We start from the raw sequence: 16,290 nt of genomic DNA, 5'->3' as shown, positions 1-16,290 counted from the left end.
CTCTACTGTTTTCCATGTATATTTTTCAAATACAGTCAGCTCTCTATTTCTAGCAGGCTCCTCAATCCAAAGTGCTCCATGGAGGATCTTCTTGCACCTGCAGTAGCAACCGCCCTGTACTGATCCTGACAGGGGTCAATCCACAGAACAGGAGTAAACACTTGATCTGTTAGAAAGGGCTTTTTAAAAATTAACTTGGAAGTATTTAAAAACATTAAAAGTATCTTCCTTAAAAGAAATCCTCTTTCTATATCTTCACCCCATAAGACAGTTTCAGCCTGTATCCTTTCTTGGTCCTACTCCCACCAAATATCCTCTGGCAGATTTAAAGCTGCCTTAAAAATACTCTGCTGGGTCAAAACTAATAATTCAAAATGAACTGAAAATCAGCCACAAATAAAATTAGTGGATAATTTTTCCTTCATATCTTTTATTAGTGACTATCAACAAAAAATTGATTGAAATGTTGTGAGTTGTGACAGTAACATATAAAGGCAGAATTCTGAAGATACGTTTTCCAAACTCCATTGCTTTTGACAATAGGAATACTCAGAGCTAATGAATTCATTTTTGAAGTCTGCCAGCCAATTTTATCAACATCTGCTCACCAGATGGTTCTAACTCTGTCAGGACAGCCAGCAACCACGTAATGCCTTAATGCCTTCACAGCTAAGAGCAATGTTGTGCTGCAGACCAAAAGAACAATTACAAGGGAAAAAAAGAAAAAAAAAGAAAAAAAAGATCATCGTATCATCTTCAAGAGTAGGTATCAAGGTGAACAAATGATGTGATGTAGACAAAGGTGACTTTTGGAGCAGTCCTGGGATAGACAGAAATTATTATCTGAGCCAGAAAAAAAAGCTTTATGGATTCAAGACAGATATTTATAAAAGTAAATAGGATTGCTTAGTAGGTGGTCTATGACATGCTGCAGCCTAGCGTGGAATGGCACAAACCCTGTATGGGTGGGGCTGCAATGTACGTCCAAAAATGGGCTCTGTGTTGATCTTTGTCACTCCCTCAGGGAGCTGGAAGGTGAATGCCTGCAGCAGGCTGGCAAAGAAAATGAAGAGCTCAGTCCTTGCTAGATGCTCCCCCAAACACACACGGTGCCCTGCAGAAGGGAGAAAGGGAAGACAGTGAGCACCCAGGAATTTTCTATTTACATAGATCACCCTGACCTCAAAAAGAATCTTATTCATTCTCACCACAAAGCAAAGGTACTTTTGCCAAGTCTGGAATTTCTTTTGGACTTAATGCAATCAATGACAAAAAATTTCCTGCAATTCTACCTTTAAAAATCCTATCTACCACTGTAGGTAAATGTGTCCCTTCTGCTCTGAGTTTCACTTCAATTACCTCAAAAATCTCATCTTTATCTGATTGAGAACTTTAAAGCAATTCATTCAATCATGTAAATGAAGGATAAGGACATATTCTTCCTGAGAGATGTCATGCTCCAGTTTCATATGCATGAAGCATCAGCACAGCTGCTTTCAAATGCTCTCCAAATGTATGTCTGAGATTGAAACATATGCCCAAAACCAATAACCATAATCATTAGCAGAGAATTTCCTTCTAAAAATAGGACAAGTTAGATGCATACATTATTCAGTATGCCTCTGTTTTTTCATGCTATTATTTGCTCAGAAGAACAGATGTTTACAGTTGGACTGGGAAATATTGCCGAAAATTGTGTCAATTTTATCGTTGTTTTCCACAGAGGAAGTTTAAAATAAACAACCAATAGGTTTTTAATAGACATCTTAATTCTGCAGTCCCAATGCAAACCATTAACATTTGTGCTGTCTGTTCATTTACCTATTGAGAATGGTAAAAAGGCTTCTTAGCTCACAAAGTTTCCATCCTTATCCAAGAAATGACTAGGGTTGAACTGTTGAGGTGTTTCCCACTGCTCTGGATCATACAAAGAAGAAGCAGTATTTGGAAGAACAATGCTGCCCTGAAAGAATAAAAACACTCACTCAGTTGTGGCTGTCAATCTTCCACCAGCAGCCAGAAGGTGAAAGGTGAGACCAGTGGTAGCCCCCGTTCACTTTCAGTGTTTGGTGCTGTACGATGATACCAGCAGAAAGTAAGGAATCGTGAGAAGCTTGAAGTCTTTTTAATTCAAAATGCCAGTCCAAGCCTGACAGTGGAAGTAGCCATTTCAACAGAAACTAACAGCATGACTCTAAAGCCACTTTGACTTCTAACATTAGAAGCTTCTGTGATTTAGTCTCTTCAGCAGAAGTCAGTTGAAAACTATCATGCTTGTCCCTAGACAAGTCTTTTACAGGCTCCCTGGAGACAGAAATCCAATCAGATCTCTTTCCTATGCTTTATCAGTGCAAAATCAGTAACAGCATCCTCCAATATCAGTCTTTAAGGTTTTGTCCTCATTGGTTTGTAGAAGCACTTGCTAAAATCACCTCTTCCAGACAGTGGCATCTTTTACTGCTGATAACCATCTCCCAAGAGCTATGTCACCTATCTCAGATTGGCAGATGGCTTCTTGTCCTCCTTCCCATTCAGCCTCTGACCCAGAGGTGTCCAGCCACTGGTGAGGGGACCAGCCCAACGTGGCACAAATGTATCTGAATCTGCACCTCACCGTACTGATGTAGGAAAGGTCTGTAATGACTGAGAAGCTGTTTCTGTACCTTTCTGAGGGGAAAGCCCAGCAATGTTGTGTTCCTCACACACACTCTAGGCATGCCAACTGAGATAATGTTGCTGAAGCGCTGGACTTCATGAACCACAGCGTTAGGGCAGTCTTCTTCAATCCTCATAGCAGATTAACTGGGAAGGACCTAAAACAGCATCCAGCTCCTTCTGCACTTTCTCTATGGAAAAATATTCACCATTTCAGATGGAAAAAATATATCAAGTATTTTCAATAGTGCCACTTTCATAGATATTTTTTCTTTGTAACTACTAGGACAATAGCAAAATTACTGTTAAAATATAAATAACTTTCATAAAGAAAACAAAGGTGGTGTGGTACTCCAACAGCTTAAGCACATGGGAGCTCTACTTCTGGGTCTGAAGTTATTTGCTTTTAGTTTAAGGCAAGACACTTATGACTTAAAATTGCATCTTTAAGCATTGCCTTGTTAATGCTTAAATGCAACAGTCAACTCATTTATCTTTGTACTTTCTTTAGGCGGGCTGTCTTTGGACACCTAGAGCCAATTAGAACCACCTGGCTCATAATTACCTGGAAATTAAGCCAGATGAATCTGAGCCTTAAAAACCTAATTCCTATTAAAAAGAAATTGATTTTATGCAGGACATCTGCTACGTGAAGCAATGCCAATTTGAACAATACCCAAACCCTTTTTTAAAAAAAATGGATCTGAGTCTTGGCACCTGCCTTTTGATCAAGAATAGGATAAGTCAAACTACTTATGGAACAGAGGTATTGGAAGTATTACGTGAAGTATAAAAATTGTTTAAACTTCAAGACACGCAGCACACACAAAATAAAAATGCCTTAGATTTTCTAACAAATGATACAATCTTTCTCCAAGTTAGAGGCCCCTTAAAAATGCAGCAGAGATTTCCCACTGCTCATTCTGCACTGACCAGGGTTCATGCTCATTCACATGAGGCCTGGTTAGTGACTGCTAGCTGTCCTTCACAAAACCAGGTTAAGCTAAGCCCTAACAACAGAGATTTAAGCACCTTATAGAATTTAAAATACATGTCCAGAAAATTTTTTAGGTAAAGTAAATTTTGTTCTTTGAACAGCTAGCTTGTAAGCACACAACTGTTTGGGGATCCATTATAGTGATCAGTCATGGCAAAAGTGTAAATGCACATCTCTGTTCCAGTTGTGTCAGAGACACAACCCAATTCAATGATCAGGTAACAGATTCAAATAAACAATAGGCAAAACTTTTCAATATGGTTCATAATGGAATGGTGCAATTGTCATTAGGTGTCACGTAGGCAGAAGTATAAACAGATTCGATAAGACAGAAATCAATGGAGGACAGATCTACTGGTGGCTGTTCATAATCAGAGTCTGAATGCAATGTATGACTCAGGAAGCTATCGTTCTGCACACACCCAAGTATGTGCAAGGTATTATAAATAAAGTTATGCAGGTGAGACAGCACTTTCATAACCTTAATTACAATAGTGTAAATAAATACGCAATAAACACAACACTAAGTAGACCTTCTTGTCTGACAGCTACCTGTTGAGCAATTTTTCTCTTATCTTCATCTCTTTTCTCCAGCTACAATCCTGTTCTCTTCTGGGTATTTGCACATACTCTGCTATCTAACAATAGGATTTCTGTTACTCTGCATGAGAGAGAATTCTCTTTCATTTTTATTTAGTGTTCCAAGAAAGTGACTGATATTTATTTAAAAGTTAGTCTTAAAAATAATCTACCTAAATATACATAGACATGACAGACAAGCCATTAAATTTTCCTCCTAAACAGAATCATTTCTGTTGCGATACACTCAAATACATTGCAGAGTAACTAACAGATTAAATGGGAACCCTGATACCTTGGGATCATAAATAGACTGATGATCAAAAATAAAAAGCTGCCAATCAATCTTTAATTAAATCTATTATTTTAATCTTTATTTCTTCTCTGACTTACAGAGCAGAAAGAAGAGGAAAGAATTCAAGTAAATTTCCAAAGAGTGACACCCCTATTATCACACATCAGGTCCTAGTTGTAGTTGATTATTTCCAGCTATCAGTCATGTTTATTGCTATCTAAGACAGAACGAAACTCATTTTATTTAAGTACCATCATCAGCATTACATGGGTGAATCCTCTAACTCCAGTTCTCTGACTCCATCAACTATTCTACCATAATCTTTAACTTCCCCAAACAAAGGCCTCAACCCATATGCACTCAAATAGCTCCAACCCCTGATATACATCCCTGCTCCCAGCAGTAACTCCTCCTGCAAACTGCCTTATGCCTGTGCCTACTGCCAGAGCTTATATATAGTGAATCTGAAGCTACTGATGTTGTCCAGCACAGCTCCACCAGTACAAAAAGGTCTATGTGCCACTAACTATATACTAGATTCTAGAAATAATCTCTGATCCACAAAAATGTTATGACTGGGCTGTTCAACTGCAGAGATACTTGTGATATACTTACCCACTTTGTCTCACCTTGAATGTCTGGATTTGCCACCATATAGAGCAGTCCCCAGTTCAAAGTAGTACTACTTGTCTCTGATCCACCCAAGAAAAGGTCATTTATAGAATAAATCATCATCATATAAATATAAATAAACCGTCATCATCATATGTAGACCTGCGTTCATCTTTGGACTGCAAGTGATAAGAAAAAACAGAAGTTTAAACATAACAGTTAAGACAACGTGAGTCAAGAGTGAATGTGATTTTATCACCGGTTTCAAAATGCAGTGTGTTCTGCTAAAAAGCAGAGACGCTGATAAAGAATACTAAAAACTAAAGATGATTATCAAAAAAAAAAGTTACCATTTCATAGCTGGACAAGCTATGCTCACTCTGTTTTTAATAATGAAACTAAATCACATGTTCTCCACAGAAAAAAAATGTTGGCTAACTGTGAAAATAGCAGTACATTTGGAATGTTTCATAAATAACTGTCCCTCTGAAGATGTGCACCAGCATGTCATTCTCCACACCTCAAGTCATATTTCCATCACTTAGCTGTTCTGCCAAGCAATACAGTGAGCAGATAATGAACACTGAGCTAAAAGTGTGCTCAGGGGTCTTACCTTTTCTTTTGCCAGTAGAACAACTGTAAAGTGGGAAGGACAATTTTTTTTTCCTATTGTAATATCATCTAACCTTTTAATGCAGCCCTTGCACATCTGCTACACTAAAAAAAAAAAATAAATAAAATAAACAAATTTGGATAATTTCGACTCAGTAGAGTCCCAGAAGAGTTAGTTGAAACCATTTCTGATCAACTGATGTTCATGTTTCATAAATCTTGAAATAGCAGTTAGAGATTTCAGAAGCAGTTAAAGACTTCAGAAGACCACAAGTGTTAATCCTGAGCCAATATTAAAAACTTTAAAGAAAGAGGTTCCAAGGAACTAGAAGGTAGTTAGGCTGATATCCACCCTGGGTGAAATAACTCAGCATCAGATACAGAAATCAATTAATAAAGAATTACTAAGTAGGAATACAAGTTAATGCTATTCATTGTGACATAGAAAACTGATCTTGCCAAAAGATACCTGATTTGATTCTTTGAGAGAATTACCATCTTGGACAATAATGATAATTTTACCCTGGCAACATACTTCAAGTTCCCCATGGTATTTGTTTTTTTCCTCACCAAACAATACTATAATAAAAAAATCAAGCACTACAAAAAAAGTGACAAGACACATATGAAAGGACTTAAGAGCTGGTTATCTGACAGCAAGGCTAACAGAAATTCTTCCATGGATGCATGTCTGTGTAGTGGGACTGCGCATAGCAGCAGAGCCAGCAAGCAGCAGGCTAGGAGAGCAGAACTATTTTGGCTGTGTCAGAAGCTGGCTGGGGTGCTTATAGTCTGACAGCCTGCACTGCCCGCTGTTGCTGTGATCCACACACGATCATGGTGGAGAGGGCACCCGCTCTCCCTGCAGGGAAGCGCTGCCATTCATGAGCGGCAGTCACTACCACCCTCTCAGTGGCAGCAAGAATAGATACTCCCACTGTGGAGATGTTCTCTGGCTCTCCGAGCCAGTCTCGCCTTGTAACCTTCATTCTTCCCTCTCTTCCTTCTTCCCAGCACCAAGCAAAATAGGAGGAGGAGTATGGCCTGCTGCAGAGCAGAAGAGGAGAAGGAAAGGGTGAGTCAGTGAAAATAGAAGAAGGACTTCTAAAAGACTGTGATAAAAGGGGTCAGACTAGATGATTTAACGGTCCACTTGACCTAATACCCCAATGAACATATGATCAGGCAGAACAAACCCTTACTTTTTCAATATGAGCCAAGTAAAAGTCAATGAAATCTTGTGGTTCATCTGGTATCCCTCTCTCCTTATGCCTTCTGATCTCTTGCCTTGCAAAAGAGCTGACGACATCATAGCTGGACAATGCCTTCTTATGAGGACCAGGGAGATGGCGCATCAGCCAGGGGAAAATTTCATACAGCTGTGAGAGTGACATACAAGTACTGGGAAATCGCTATCCCAAGAGGAAGCATTTTAGATCTAGTAGAAAGAGAAGTTAATACTCATATTAGCATGTGTTTTGGCATGATGTAGTAAAACACTCTAACACAGTGTACTAAGATTTTGAAGCTGTGAAACAGCACTGTATGTAATATTTAGATGTGTGGTGGTAAAATTCAGTTATGTAGGCTTTCGACTCATCCACAACTCAAATAGAATGATTAGCAGGACTGTATTCACTGCATTTAACAAGTGAGCTCCTGCCCTCCAGTGGAGAATACTAGGAAAAGGAGAAGAAAAACCACTGTAAACTATCCTCACCAGGAAGTTTGAAAACTCGGCAATTCCCCAAAGCAGTCTCTACCAACTCAGCTCTCAAGAGTCCTTAATGAAACTTGAAATATCTACTGCCCATCTGAAATCCAGAAACACTGAAAGACAGTTACTTGACCTTTCTAAGTGCTGTCCTCCAGAAAAGGGATTAGCTGACACAAGATGTGTCAACAAATTTCCTTACCATGCTCCCTCTTCTTCTGCCACTAACAAAATAATTAAATAAAACCTATCTCAAGACAAAGTCTTGAAAAACGCTAGTAACTCCCTCCTAATCTGATTTGTCACCACTGACTGTTCTCTTTCTGCCTTTTTGGAAAAATCAGTTCTTTTCTTCAGACAACCAATTAATTATCAACTTATCACTGAAGGGTAGTAATCCCTGGTAAATTCATATTGCACATAACATGATTTTTGTTTAGATTCATCTCTGGTATTTTTCTTTCCTTCAAAATGCGTTCAGAAGCATTACAAACAACTGTGGTGTGACTAATTACAAATGGTTGCCTGAACTACAAGCATTCCTGCTCTTAAACACATGCATTTTATGCCTACTCTGGCATCCTAACTGTAAGCAGGATTTAAGTCACCAAAGTTCAAGAGGAGGACTGAGCCCATCCATCTTCCTGGTTATCAGTCCGATCAAAAATCCATTTCCATTCCTGGAGGGGCCTAGTCCACGAGGATCTCTCATTCAATGCCCAACTGCATGGAATCCAGTTAAAACCTGGGAAGGTGGACACAGCAAGGCCCACTTTTGGATAATACTGAGAAAAATCTTTCCATCTAGGGAGTGGTAAAATTAACCCTCATTCTGAGATGGATTGAATCCACTGTTCTCCTTTCACAGAAAAACATCTCATTCAGTTGACTAGAACAAAGCTAGGGTAGGAAGGCAAGAGGTAACAGGAGGTACATACTCAACTCGAAGAGCAGGTCTCATCTGCCACCATCATACACGACTTCTAGGTCCAAAGAGAGCAAAAGGGAACTAGACCTTAACTCAGTGAAAAGAATGCTCCCTGAAGGGTGAGGGATTCTCTGCATTTCAGGGATTACTATGCATTTTGCATTAAGAAGTTGCCGAATAAGACGTACGAACAACGTTAGAAGCTAGGGCCAAAACCAGGATTCCTGGGCAACTATTCAAGCCATTACACTGCTGTGCAAAGCAAGCCTCTTCTGTTGTCAGATCCTTCACTCTTAGAAAACCGTTGATTATTTCTAATGTCAAGGCTACAGAGATATTTGCTGGACTTAGCATCTCCTACCTGCTGTTGCCTACCTCAAGGCTGCTTTTCACACAGGGAGAAGTAGAATTTCCTTGAGGGGTCTTCAAGTCTCCATTTACTATCAAAGAGGTAGGTAGAGATAGGCAGGCACAGGCACAACACTTCTGTATTGAACCAATCTTCTCATGAACGTATATGAAACCTAGTATCTAAACTTGGCACTGTGAATCACACATTTAGACTTAATGTTTGGTATTTAAGAATCATGGTGACCAAGGCAGGCATCTGTTGCAGACAGGCTGAGCAACTGAGTAACAAACATGATCCAGAAGCAGCCCATAAGCTGGTGCCTTGCTGCAAAGATTTAGGAGTAAACCACCTTATTATGGTGCTAAAATGCAGGACAACAAACACTAATGACCAAGGTTGCTAGGTAGGCACATTACCAGCACATTTTGAGATAGTGCAGTGCTCAGTAAAGCTGTATGGCACATGACTCACCAGTTCTAAAACTGTTCTGCCTAACAGCCACTTCTTGAATCAACATTTCTCATTTTCTATCCTATTCAGGAAAAAAGACTATAAGTTATTTACTTACATGATGAATAAGGCTGCCTCCAAATTTGAATATACACTCTGTAGTTTTAATCAGCTCATGGAAGGTTTCATCCTCACTGGAGGAGCGACGGCCAAAAACGACAACACAAATTACATTTGAGACAGAATGAAAGAGAGGGAAGGAAGGATCCAAAGGTTTCTCTGCAACCATAACAATAAACAGTCACTCCTAAAGTGTCCTATTCTGCTTTTGCACAATATTACAGGTTACCCAAAGTGCTTTAAATACAGAAGCATAGCATTTCACAGAGATGAAACAACCGTCTTAGAAAACTATAGCATCAGATTTTTCACAATGATGGTGCAATCCTATAACCCCAGCAATGAGTGGCATCCTAAAGAAACACCAGACATGCAAAATACATCCTATTTTGATAGAACACACTTAGAGGTAAGAAAAAAATAATTTTATGCAAATTTGCCATCTGGAAAATTCAAAATTGATCTTAAGCCATTTTGAAGAAAATTGCCTCTTGTCTCATGTCTCTCCCTTCAGATTCATGACTGAAAACACTGTAGCTGAAGGGAAAGCCATGAGACAGGAGGAAATTTAATTCAGCAAGAACACACATTCATGCAAGGCTACTCTATTTTGTCTGATGTTGCTAGAGGTGGGAATAGAACCTCCATTAAGATAAAATGTCACAAGTTACTTTCAACTAGTTGTGTCAACAATATAATAACTAGTTTTAAAGCCAATACTTGAAATACTAATCCCAAGAATGCTATTTTATGTCTCCAAAATAAAACAATTGTGTTTACAACTGTATTTATGTATGGACTGATAAAACTGTCTAACACTCAAGGCACAATTCTGACTACCAACTTACTGTTCTAGGCTGCAGGGGATTTTTCCTGCTCATGTTCACATTTCCTTCTCTCCCAGTTCTTAAGACAGGTGATTGGATTGGATTTATTCACCTTTAACTGAGAAAGTGCTAGCCATAGCATCTCCTGAATTACTGTGCCTTTGCATAATAGTCAACATTGGATAATGTAACTCAATTACCCCTAACTGGGTTGACTAGAGTAAAATGCTGTAATGAAGACAAGACTCCAGTTGCTGCTTTATGGAGTCCATGCAAATGGTGTTACAAGATTTAATTCATCAGCTCTGATAATGTATCCATGTTTTAAGGCACCAGTATCTTATATGAGCCAGCAATGTGCCTTGTGGCAAAGAAGGCCAACAGCATTCTGGGCTGCATTAGAGAAGAATGTTGTCAGCAGGTCAAGGGAGGTGATCCTTCCCCTCTACTCAGCACTAGTGAGGGGCATCTGGAGTGCTTGGTCCGGTTATGCTGCCCAGTGGAAAAAGGATATGGACATATTGGAGGGAGTCCAGTAAAGGATCACCAAGATGCTTAAGGTACTGGAACATCTGACATACAAGAGAGGCTGAGAGAACTGAGATTGTTTATGCTGGAGAAAAGCAGCAGCTCAGGGGGCACCTTACTAATGTGTATAAATACTTGACAGGAGGGTGTAAAGAAGAAAGAGTCAGACTCTTCTCAGCAGTATCCAATGAGAGGACAAGAGGCAATGGGCACAAATTCAAACATAATAAATTCCATTATAAACTTAAGAAGAATCTTTCACTGTAGGGGTGACTGAACTCTAGAACAGATGATGCAGAGAGGTTGTGGAGTTTCCATCCTTGGAGATATTTTAAACCTGACTAGATGTGGCCCTGAGCAGCCTGTTCTGGTTGACCCTGCTTTAAGTATGGGGTTTGACTAGACAATCTCCACAGGTCCTTTCCAACCTTAACCATTCTGTGATTCTATGACATAATACATAAGCTCAGCTCTAGTTTTGCTTTCCAATTTTAAAAATTTTATAAATAACTTTTAGCAAGAATAGACTTCCACTGGGTTTGAAAACACAGCATGAGGCTCGCTGCGTTTTCAGTCCATTCACATAGACACTGTAAGATCCTGTGTACTCTGTTATGGAACAGAAGCTGCCCTTGATTTCAGAGCAGGACAGAGAAGTTCATACACTAAAGACATCACACTAATGATAGAAAAGCATCTATATTTAGCACAGAGTTACCTTTCATATTCGCAAAGAATTCTACAAGGTAGTGGGCCTCTTCTTGAACTCGATGCTCAAGGCCTTTCTTCCTTAGACCTAAGTTGCGTAGAGTCCTCAGTGCAAACCTTCTCTGCTGCTTCCACGTATGACCAATTGCCAACGTAATCCCTGAGGTCATTCAACAAAGAGCTCTTTATTATGATAATACTTATTATAGAGAGAGACTATGTCAAAAGACTTAATAAAAGCACACATTACAAAAAAACCTATTGCATTGCCTATGAACACAAAGACACGGAGGAACAGAAACAGCTGTGGCAGGGGCTGCAAGTGTAGGGTCAGGGTGGAGGGACAAACTGAACTGTGTAAAAAGAAGACTAGTAGGACTAAGCAAGACCCAGGAACCACTTATCCCAAAAAGTTCAAGAGCTGCTTCTCTAGACACTCCCTTCTACATTTGGAGCACACCTCACCAGGATAATGATTTTTGCAAAAGGATGAAGGGGAAAGAATTCTGCTGACTGTTCATAAGGTAGAAAAATCTGGTGCTTGGGCTTTGTAACAGATATCTTCATGGGGAAAAAACATCATATATTAATGATATCTTTAATGTAACATAAGAACTAATGGCTAAACAAAACAAATTCAAATTAGAAATAAGTAAGGAATTAGATTTCCTTAAAAAAAGCTGAGGTCACAAGTAAAATAAAAGTTGTTTCATAACATATATGTTGATATTTTACTTCATAATTTTTTTTACTTTTTTGCTTAATTTGTTAAAGAACTTTATTAATGTATGCATTTAATATGCTTTAAAAATTCTATTTTACTCAGCTGTATAAGCTTTCAAGTGTCAGAGTTCAGTGGACTAGACCTCTCTCTCCTTTCAGCACCACCCGATACACCTTCAACCTAAGGTAGTATCGCACGATAGGGCAGAGTATGATGTGGGAAACAGATCCTTGGATCCAGTGCCAAATTACAAGTCATGTTGGGGGCAAACCCATCCAATCCAGGTCCTGTCCCCACATAAACCATCAACAAGAAGTAAAATGAAGCTGTGAAGTAACTATGAAAGACCAAGGGATGCCCATGAATAGTGAGGTTCAATACATACAAGTCCACAGAGAGGGACTGCCTGTGCTGGGGAGAGGCCTAGGCTAGATGGATCTCTATCCTCTATTACATAGTTACGGCAATTTGTAAGCTTCTCATGCTGTGATAATGTGCAAAATTTTTGTATATCTGCTTTTTCATTTTCTGAATGGTTTTCAATAATATAGCTAGCTAAGACTCTCCCTCACCCCAAGGAACACTCCCACTCCTAAATATCAAAGGATTGCTGCAAGTGGAGGGAGATGTACAAGCTTGTCAGGAAATGCTGTGCAAGACTCTCATAATTGCAGTTATTTTGAAACTGTAATATAGGTGTTACAATTACTTTGGCTACCATCACAAGCAAACTCATATCCCGATGTATACACTTATTTTAAGCTTTCTGTGGGCAAAAGGGGAAAAATTCAGACTAGTGAGGTGGCTATGATCTTTATGAACAACAGGAAACAATGAAAGAAATTAGAAACCCCAGAACTGAATTCTCAAGCCATTGGTGTTGATCAAGGTAGAAGTTACTAGAACAACATTTTTCTCTGTTGTATTGCCATTCCACGTACAACTGCAGAAACCATGTGGTGAACAGAGCAGCCAGTGAGCCTTCATCATCAGCTGTAACATGCTGTTAGGAGCACATGCAAATCTTTGAGCAAGATATTTGGTAGTCTGAAAACAGTCTCTCTTCTCAGCAAATTCAGATTAGTCTATCAATCAGCCAGGCTAACTACAGTCCTGATAACCTGTCTAAGATAATGTAGGAAAGAAGAGAATCAGGAGCTTGGGAATTTCCAGTAGAAGTGGGGAGTCTGAAAACCTGCAGAAAGGTTGAAGCAGAAGTGTCCCAAACTTCAACATGCTACTTGTGAGAGTAAGAAATTTTCATAATGAAGGGAAAGGAACAGGAAGAAGTTCCTACCATGAAACTCATTCTTTACTTGAAATCATAGGTAGGTAGGAGGCAGTGAGTTCAGGACAAGAAAGAGTTGTTTCCTGTTCTTCCTCCACTTCCTTGTAGCACAAGCTACCACTGCCTCATAATATCACTTCCAACTCTGCTCCAGTGAATATTTCACACAAAGCATTATGGATCTTTTTTCTTTTACTGGTCCTTTCCTTCTGTTACTGTCTAAAGGCTATCTCACTCCTCCCTACTTCACTTTGCAGACACTTCTCATAAAAAATATTACAATGGCAGGATTTGTTTAAAGAGCTTATAAACTACAAAAGAGCTGTAAGTTGCCAAGACAAAGTTTCTGTGCAGTATTTATGGCAGGAAAATCTCACCTTTTCCTTTGGCCATTGCTCTGAAGAAAGGAGACACTAGCCTCCCAGAAACGTCTTCAGGGTGCATAGTCATACCATCCTCAACTGCTTGAAATCCGTTCAGTATGATCACCGGGGCCCACCCAAACCACAAGGTGAACACATTGCCATAAATTTTTGCCAGCTATAGATGGGAGAGAAGCCAGAAAAGCCCAGATGAAATCCCATATGCCTCAAACAGAGGATGAACCTGTTTCTACATTGATTAAGGCACAGATCAATCTTGGAATGACACTTCTCATCTTTCCATTAGATTACAATTATCTGTGAGAAAGTATGAACGTCTTTCCTGTGTTCACTGTTGGAACAACTTTGTATTCCAGCTTTTCACAGCCACAAATATTTGCCAACAAACATTAGGTAGCTTTCATTACTGTATACAAGCCAAGGCTCTGTTCATAACAACCCCATATTTTCTGTTTCCAGACCCCTCTGCACTTCGTGTGATCTTATATATCTTCTATGCCAAAGACATGCCCCTGAATTTGTTTCAAGAAAGTTTCCATCATTTGTACTGCTGGAGCAACACAAAAGGAAGACCAAAAAAAAAAAAAAAAAAAAAAAAAAAAAAAAGAGAGAGAGAGAGAGAGAGAGAGAGAAATGACCAAATAGCACAAATAGCACCTCTTCCTCAAAACCTGTCAGTGATTTAATTTCTGAATGCTTTGCCTTCCTCATTATTGGCACATTTTCTAAGATACTGGCATAACCATAACTAGCTTGTAAAGACTGGACCAGTCTCATTTCCCTTCACCCTTCCCCCCCCCCGCCCCGAACACACACATTGCATATTTAAAAATTAGAACTTAAATAAGATCGTTTTGTTTCACAGTGCAGTTTTACTTTCTATCCCAGTCTGTGGAATGGTCTCAACTACTGCTGTGCCTTGTCCAAATGGCAGTGACAGAAGTGACTGTGAAGTTACCTATAGAGAACTACAAAAGCAGTGTGATAGCCAACAGAATTGAATAGAGATGGTCTTGTAAGCAGAAATACTCCCCAATAATAAGAGATTTGTGGGGTTTTTTTAATTCTGTCAATACAACAAGCATACACACATACAGCATATCTTAAGCATCTGTTTATTGATCAAATGAGAAAGTGCCAGTGCTCTGAAAGTTAAAAATACATGCTATGAAAGTTTCTTTAAAATTATATTTCCTTTTCCTCTCTATATATCCAATACATTATCTCTGATGGTATATAATCCTAACAAACATTACGTTTCACATGAATTTGTCAAATTTGGTGTCAAAAGTTGATGGGTTTAAGAATCAATTTAATTTTTGCACATTCAGTGCTTTCAATACAATTTTCCTTAGCCTGGAAAACTACTTCATGCTGCAAATATTTTTTCTTATTTTGTCATTCAAATCAGTAGTTCCAAAACAAATTGAGTGCATTTTCATAGCAGCCAGTTAAAAGTTATTGAGAGAGAATGTTTTCACATAGCAAACTACATGAGAAATGGGAAATTACAAGACTGTTAACCAATTATGAGTATCTGAAAATAAATACCTTCATGAGGAGATCACGATTAAATTGAAAGTTCAGCTGTAGCAGGGTTCCAAGAATTGGGAGTGGGACTGGTCCAGGAGGAAGTTGCCTCCGTGCTCGTTGCAATTTAAAAAACTGCATAATCAGAAGAAATACAACCAAAGCTATAAGAACTTGACTTATTGTCAACATTTTAACTGCTGCTTTTACCAGCTTATCTTTATTGAAAATAGTCTATCGAAGCTAGTTGCTTAACCAGTTCTTTTCATGAGAGGTTAAACTTCATGTAACTATTTATTCCCCGCCCCCATCCCTCCCTCTTCTTTATCAACCACTCTTTTCAATTCTACTCATTACATTTTCTTGTTGAAGCATATTTAATAGGTGTGTCTCATTCTCCTTCTCACTCAAATTATATTTATCAAATATGGATCACAATTTGTAGGACTTAAATCTTAATAAACTATAGTCCAGATTTTCCAGGCACTGTAGCTACACATAATGACATGCAAATTTTCCAGATAGTTTTCTGAAACAATTGCAGATGTGTGTGCTCCTGCAAATTCTTCATAAGTGCTTTTAGAAAAGCAACAGCCTTATCTTCAAATTATGCCTGCAATTGTAACTGGATATCAAATCCCAGACTTTCTAAAACGTTCGATATATATATTCCATATATATTTATATCCAGTAGAGCTACTGATCAAAGGTAATGGCAAGTGTGATAAAAATTAAAAGCCCACATTTAACAGAAAATAGATGCGTGTCTAACGCTCAATATACATGCAAAAGTTGTTAGGCTTTCAAATTTACATCATAAGTATATTAATATTTAATCTCATTTTTTCTAACTCATTTGCAATAGCTAACTTCACTGAGGATTTTGCTTGCTTCTATTTTCCGCTTTCAATCTGGACATAAAAGTGGGTGCTGTAAAGGCTATTTTGACCAATTGTCAGAAAGCTTGCCAGATCAATAAAGTATATAT

The 16,290-nt window shown here is 38.7% G+C and overlaps 1 pseudogene; it reads right to left on the bottom strand.

Annotated features, from left to right (window-relative positions):
- Positions 1–410: 410 nt before the first annotated feature.
- On the bottom strand, positions 411–15,506 carry LOC134144388 (cytochrome P450 2J4-like; annotated as a pseudogene).
- Between the last annotated feature and the right edge of the window lie 784 nt (positions 15,507–16,290).

Source organism: Rhea pennata, chromosome 9 (assembly GCF_028389875.1).
Source record: "Rhea pennata isolate bPtePen1 chromosome 9, bPtePen1.pri, whole genome shotgun sequence".
NCBI classification, from domain to species: domain Eukaryota; kingdom Metazoa; phylum Chordata; class Aves; order Rheiformes; family Rheidae; genus Rhea; species Rhea pennata.
Note: the sequence above shows the minus strand (reverse complement) of the source record. Positions and strands in the feature narration are given on the sequence as shown.